This window comes from Triturus cristatus, chromosome 9 (genome assembly GCF_964204655.1).
Source record: "Triturus cristatus chromosome 9, aTriCri1.1, whole genome shotgun sequence".
Lineage (NCBI taxonomy): Eukaryota > Metazoa > Chordata > Amphibia > Caudata > Salamandridae > Triturus > Triturus cristatus.
Window position 1 is genome coordinate 267559658 of NC_140592.1, and position 6000 is coordinate 267565657.

The window sequence follows — 6000 nt, forward strand, 5'->3', positions numbered from 1 at the left end:
TCATCCCTAAGGCATTGATACCTTTCAGACAATTATATTAACAGAGGGCCTCTAATGTGACAATCACAACCAAGCAATTGAACCCTGGCTCTTAAAACACCTCAACTAGGTTGGTCTCAACTACATTTTCTTCCTCAAACCTGGCAATCAGCCTACTCCAAGTTCGGAGAATAATGGAATCTAGCTTGCCAGTAATGGCCAAGTAAAGAGCATCAGTACACAACACTGGCACCAAAATCACTCTTTTGTAGGCAAAGCACCCTGCAAAGCTTCAGAGAATTCAAATCCACCACTTCAGGAACTGAATCATGACAACAATTACACCACCCATGATCCTGTCCTTCTGATAAAGAAAATTGCATCACCCCTTTGGCCACCACAGTTAAACACACAATGTTGCCCCCATTTAGCTCACTCTCTCAAGCCACGGCAATCTGCTTCAAGAGAAACATATTTTCCTTCTGCCATGCCAATGAGGTTTCAACCTAAGCCATCAACCGGGGAAACAAGGCATTCCATTATCCACAGGCCCCGGGAAATTAATCATTCTCTTGCCAGTCCACCATTCAAATCCCTACAGCAAGTCTTTTATCCTTTAACTGACGGACGATTACAGCTAAACCACTATCACTAGCAACCACAGATCAAGTTCAACCAAAAACCAAGGCACACCCAAACTGTTTGAAATCCTCACCCTTGGTGTAGCACCACCGATCCAACTATTAATCAAATCCTCTTTTATTTAAGCTGACATACCAGTAGCATGTGACCATGCTATCATTCAACCACTCATTAAGAAGCCTCAATATCTAACCTGTCATATGAAACAACACTGATTGAACTATGCCACCCATAAAAAAAACTAAGAGCCTGTGGTGCCCAACTATCTATAGTACCACTTGCCCATATAGAGAATTATCTGAATGGCTATGTGATTGGTGGTTCAGCGCTCAAGATTAGTAATTAAGTATGGCAAAGTACATTTGCTTTATGCATGGATTCATGCATAGACTATAGCACCAATAGTCATGACAATTTGTTGCTGAGTCACAAAAGATGCACATGGAGGTTTCTTCTTTCAACAAATCTGTATTCGTCTTTATCGTCTAAAAACCACATCAACGAACAGTAGACAATGCGTTTCGTCCACCAAGGATTCTTCAGGGCTCTAAATAGTAAGTCTGCCGGCCCGATTCACAGAACTAACTTAAGAAAAAATCCTAAACTTACTAACATTTTGGTATTCACAGAAGGCACTTACTCATATTGGTATTCACAGAAGGCACTTACTCATTTTGGTATTCACAGAAGGCACTTATTCATTGATGAGTAAGTGCCTTCATTGATGAGTAAGTGCCTTCTGTGAATACCAAAATGGTAGTAAGTTTAGGATTTTGTCTTAAGTTAGTTCTGTGAATCGGGCCCAACGTCACTATTCATCTGAGTTTGAAGAATTTAAGATATATTAGACATATCTATTTGTCAAATATCAAAATTTGGAGTATGTTTGCCCCTCCAAAATACCAGTGTGGTGTCTGCTTTACTGCCACGCTTGTATTTTGGAGGGGCAAACATGCTCCAAATTTCTTGACAAGCAGATAGGTTACTGCCTCTGGGTGGCTACTCCATGCAAGAAAGCTGTGCATTACATCAAAAGCTACCAACCTTTCTATTGCCCAAATACTGGGCCATCCTGTGCTTTTAGTTCTCCTTCAATAGACAATACATCACTCTTATGAAAATAAAGCACTTTATAAAACTATTATCGTAACATTGAACATGAATATACAAGAATATAAAGACAGCAACTTTGCGTTCCCATTTTTCACGTAAAGCGATGTTCAGCCATATTGCCATTTTTGATGTCATGTACTAGGAACAACAATTTATGTAAACCTCCAAAGGATTTTAAAAAGTAAGACCAGTGGACACCAATGTCACAGCTAAAAAGACAAATAAGCAATGGCAAAGCAGATAGGTCTGGCGTTTGCCACCAGCCTTTTGGCTTTGCTGATGCTCGTTTTGTTTTGTCATGGTTTTTGCAGAGCTTCACCAATATAAAAACAAGTGTCTGTAAACAAAAATATTGCACTGCTCTTGAAAAGCACACTTTGTCACAATAGTCGCTGTCATTTAGGGGAACTGTTTTGTGTTTGGATGTGCTCCTGTGAAAGGGCAGAAGTGAAATTAGGCAATGGCTCAAATGGCCACTGTCACATGCTATCCGCTGTAATAAGTGGAAGAAAAATTTGAATGGCACAATAACAGACCAAAGAATGAAGAGGGTTTGTGAAAGCTCATACAACTAATTATATTAAGCATATCATTTTAGTAAAATTAAAATATCGTCGATAACACCAGACCTAAAAAAAGAAGCTTCCTTACAGCTTTTGTGTGTCCCTGGTCTGTAAAGCCAGGGGATGGAGCGTGGGGGGTCTTTGTTCCTTTGGGCATGGCCCACTCATACTTGCCTTAGTATTAGAAGGGACAGGGAGGACTCCCATTATTAAAGAAATGTTGATGAGCACAGTTGAATAAGTAGCCCAAAGTCACTTCTACTTATACTCTATGTATTGGTCATGGAACAGGAGACAAAAGCAGGGATCCCAGCAGGGAAGAGGAGGAGGGCAGAGAATGTGGGGTACAAAATTAAGGATAGAACTAGTGACTTATCATATGTCTGTGGATCACCTCAGGGAGAAAAAGCCTGCGTCTCGATAATGGACCATTCAGTACATTATATAAAATAAGTTAGATGGGCTGCATATAAGTTACGAACACTATGCCTGTAGCATACGTGTGCAATCATACACAAGCATTTTGCAGGAAAACAGTTAAGTCACTCTCACAAGGAATACATTCCAAGTGTAGGACGTGTTGGATTAGCAGCTTGTTGCATGCATTCATTAGATGAGCACATCTGTGTAAACCTCTATTATTAATCATGGCACTTAACCAAACACACCTGGACAGCCTAAACATCAATGTCTAGTTTTATTCTGAGTAAAAGCCCTCCAGTCAATCAATGTGTCACTTGGAAACGAGCAAGTGTCAGCAAATACATGGCATCGGAATGCAATGGGAAGGCTGTTTTGCAAAGAAGCTGCACCATTCCATTATGTGGTCAACCTCTAGGAGAAGTGGATGTTCTCAGTCGTGGTGCGCACCCCTTGAAAATCAATTGACAATAGGTACCCGATCCCCAGGGGAACAACCTTTACAACGCAACTATTACAACGCACTACACTTACAACGCAATTTTTACAACGCAACATCCACTACAACGCATTCCATTACATCGCATGACACTACAACGCATTTTTAAAACTACCTTTACAACGCATTCCATTACATCGCATACTACCTTTACAACGCATACCATTACAACGCATAATATTACATTGCATTTAAGGTAAGTATTGGACAGTATAGGGGTAAAAATTACTATTCTTACTCCAGGGGGTGCAACAGTAGGGTAAGTATTGGATAGTATAGGGGTAAAACCCCTACACTATCCAACACTTACCCTACTGTTGCACCCCCTGGAGTTAGAATAGTAATTTTTACCCCTATACTATCCAACACTTACCCTACTGTTGCACCCCCTGGAGTAAGAATAGTAATTTTTACCCCTATACTATCCAATACTTACCCTACTGTTGCACCCCCTGGAGTAAGAATAGTAATTTTTACCCCTATACTATCCAATACTTACCTTAAATGCAATGTAATATTATGCGTTGTAATGGTATGCATTGTAAAGGTAGTATGCGATGTAATGGAATGCGTTGTAAAGAGTTTTTAAAAATGCGTTGTAGTGTCATGCGATGTAATGGAATGCGTTGTAGTGGATGTTGCGTTGTAAAAATTGCGTTGTAAGTGCATGCGTTGTAAAAGTATGCGTTGTATCGTCATACATCCGATCCCCACCATGGACTTGGCCCAGTTCTCAGACCCCCTGCAAACCTACAAGTTCTTCTCCTCCTTGGTTCTCTGCATCACAACCACTTTCCCCAGGGTTGGTGCTTCAACATTGCCCAGCGTGTAACATACAACTGTGACCACTACAATGCGAAGAAATTATTTTTGATTGATTTCCAAACAGGATTGGCCCGAGCTTACACCGCCCAACTTTAAATCTCCAGAAATCCTCCCCTTTTAGGAGGGGAAACACTATTTTGGCAAAATCCCATTCAATGGCAGTAACTCTTACATGCTGTGTCCTCCTCTGTTACCCCCCAGACTGCAGCTTCTTGCCTGCAACCATGCTTCTATAAAACTACCAACAATACTGCCGTTTTTTTTTTTTTAGTTTATTGTATGTTGCCACTCTGCCACAGAACGGAAATGAGACCCTATGGTCTCGTTTGATAAATCCTCAGGTGTTCCCCTGTCTCTCAGCTTCCACCTGCCTTAGATGCCGCGTTCAGCAGCAGAAGGTGTTTAGGGAACTTCATTGACCACGAGCCAAACACACAGCCGCGTTTTTCCACATGACCGAAGCTTCTCACTCGTGGCAAGTGTTCAAGAGCTCAGTTCAACCCCGCAATTCAACAGCAGAGCAGGCATTTTTCACTTCACAAATACTTCAGAAGAAACCAGACGCAAAACCCGCGCCACGCACGCATGCAACCCAACGTGCGAGTCATTGCAGCTCAAAGACCCATGCTGAAGCAGAAGCTAAAAATATAAAGCATTTTGTTTTACCTGGGACTCTAACCTAAGTGTGGCGTGTTCTGCTTGATGGTCATTTAGCCGCCAGTTGCAAAATGAAACAGAATCAAAGTGATATTACGACAACGGCAGCGGGGAGCCTGGGATGTCCCAGCACGTTATCGCAGTCCTTGGAGAAGGCTGGAAACAGATCTGTCCCCTGGGGGCAGGAAGAGCGCTGTGCAGGGCTGAACCGAGTTACTAATGCATTATCAACACAGCAGCAGACACAGCACTCGCTGCAAGCATCGGGTTAAAAAAACACACACAAAGATCTGTCTGCAACGCTGGCAGGCCCTTTGGCTGACAAGGCGCAGCTGGGAAATTTCTCTCTATAAAACCGTGCATTGGAAAAAAAAGGGGGAAAACGAATTTTCTTTTAAAGGAACGACAAAACATTTTCAATTCATTTGGTTCGGAGCCCAGACCGAGCAGCTATGTCCAGGTGGTGTACTTTCACTCAAGGTCACTGTAGGTTAACAGGACCTTTTGGGGGCCGAAGTCCAAACGTAGCATCTGAACTGAGAGCACGACTTCGAGTCTGTGTTCAAGGGTTTCCTAATTAAATGTATTTGTTCCCAATCACTGCTTCTGTTGAAACCAGAATAGACTGGGGAAGTAGTATCAATTCTAAGTAAAAAAATTGGTAGCATGCCAGGGCGCCATATCTGCTTGCAGAAATTGAAAAAAGCCATTGCATCTCTCTCGTGGATGGACTCCAAGCAAAGCATAAACATCATCTACGCTGCACATTAGAAGCAAACCACAACATAAAAAGCAGGGGGGCGGGGAGGGGGGGGGGGGCTTGGTACGTTACCACAAGTCTGGTCTGGCGACTGAGAGCGAAGGCAGCTTCTTCCCGCCGGGCTTGTTTTTTTTGTTCCCTCCTTGGGGGGTTTCTTAGACTTTCTGTCTGCTTAGCTTCTGCTATGCTAGGCGCTTTTAGCAGAGAGTGATGTATGTGCCGTTCAAAGCCACATAGCTACTGAAGTGATTTTCCTGTATCTTTGCTGTTTGAAGCACTGTAGGTTGGGAAGTCGCGCGCAAAATGGCTGTGGGACTCAGCATTTTTTTTGGGCCGTAATTACAGCTTGCATGAGTTTAATGTGTAACTACCCAAAAACATAACCTTTAGGCTGGAATCTGTTTCGTCGCAGAACCGTAGAAGCACCATGACTTCATCTGGGCCTGTCTTCCAGGTACGGTTCCTTCCTTTAGAACCAACAAAGGATGTCGTCACAGCCCAGGATGCACGTGACCTTGAAGTACCACAGCTTGCCATGCCCG

General features: G+C 42.8%; 1 protein-coding gene across 3 annotated transcripts in view; it reads right to left on the minus strand.

The window, feature by feature from the left end:
• ECM2 (extracellular matrix protein 2) overlaps positions 1 to 5700 on the minus strand; it is a 190522-nt gene extending 184822 nt beyond the window's left edge. The window contains exon 1 of one of the 3 annotated variants that reach the window (XM_085624889.1): positions 5531 to 5700. The gene's annotated coding sequence lies outside the window, so the exon portion shown is untranslated. Of the gene's footprint in view, positions 1 to 4707; positions 4997 to 5530 lie in introns of those variants that run through there. The other 2 variants (XM_085624888.1, XM_085624890.1) reach the window with 2 other exon arrangements.
• Between the last annotated feature and the right edge of the window lie 300 nt (positions 5701 to 6000).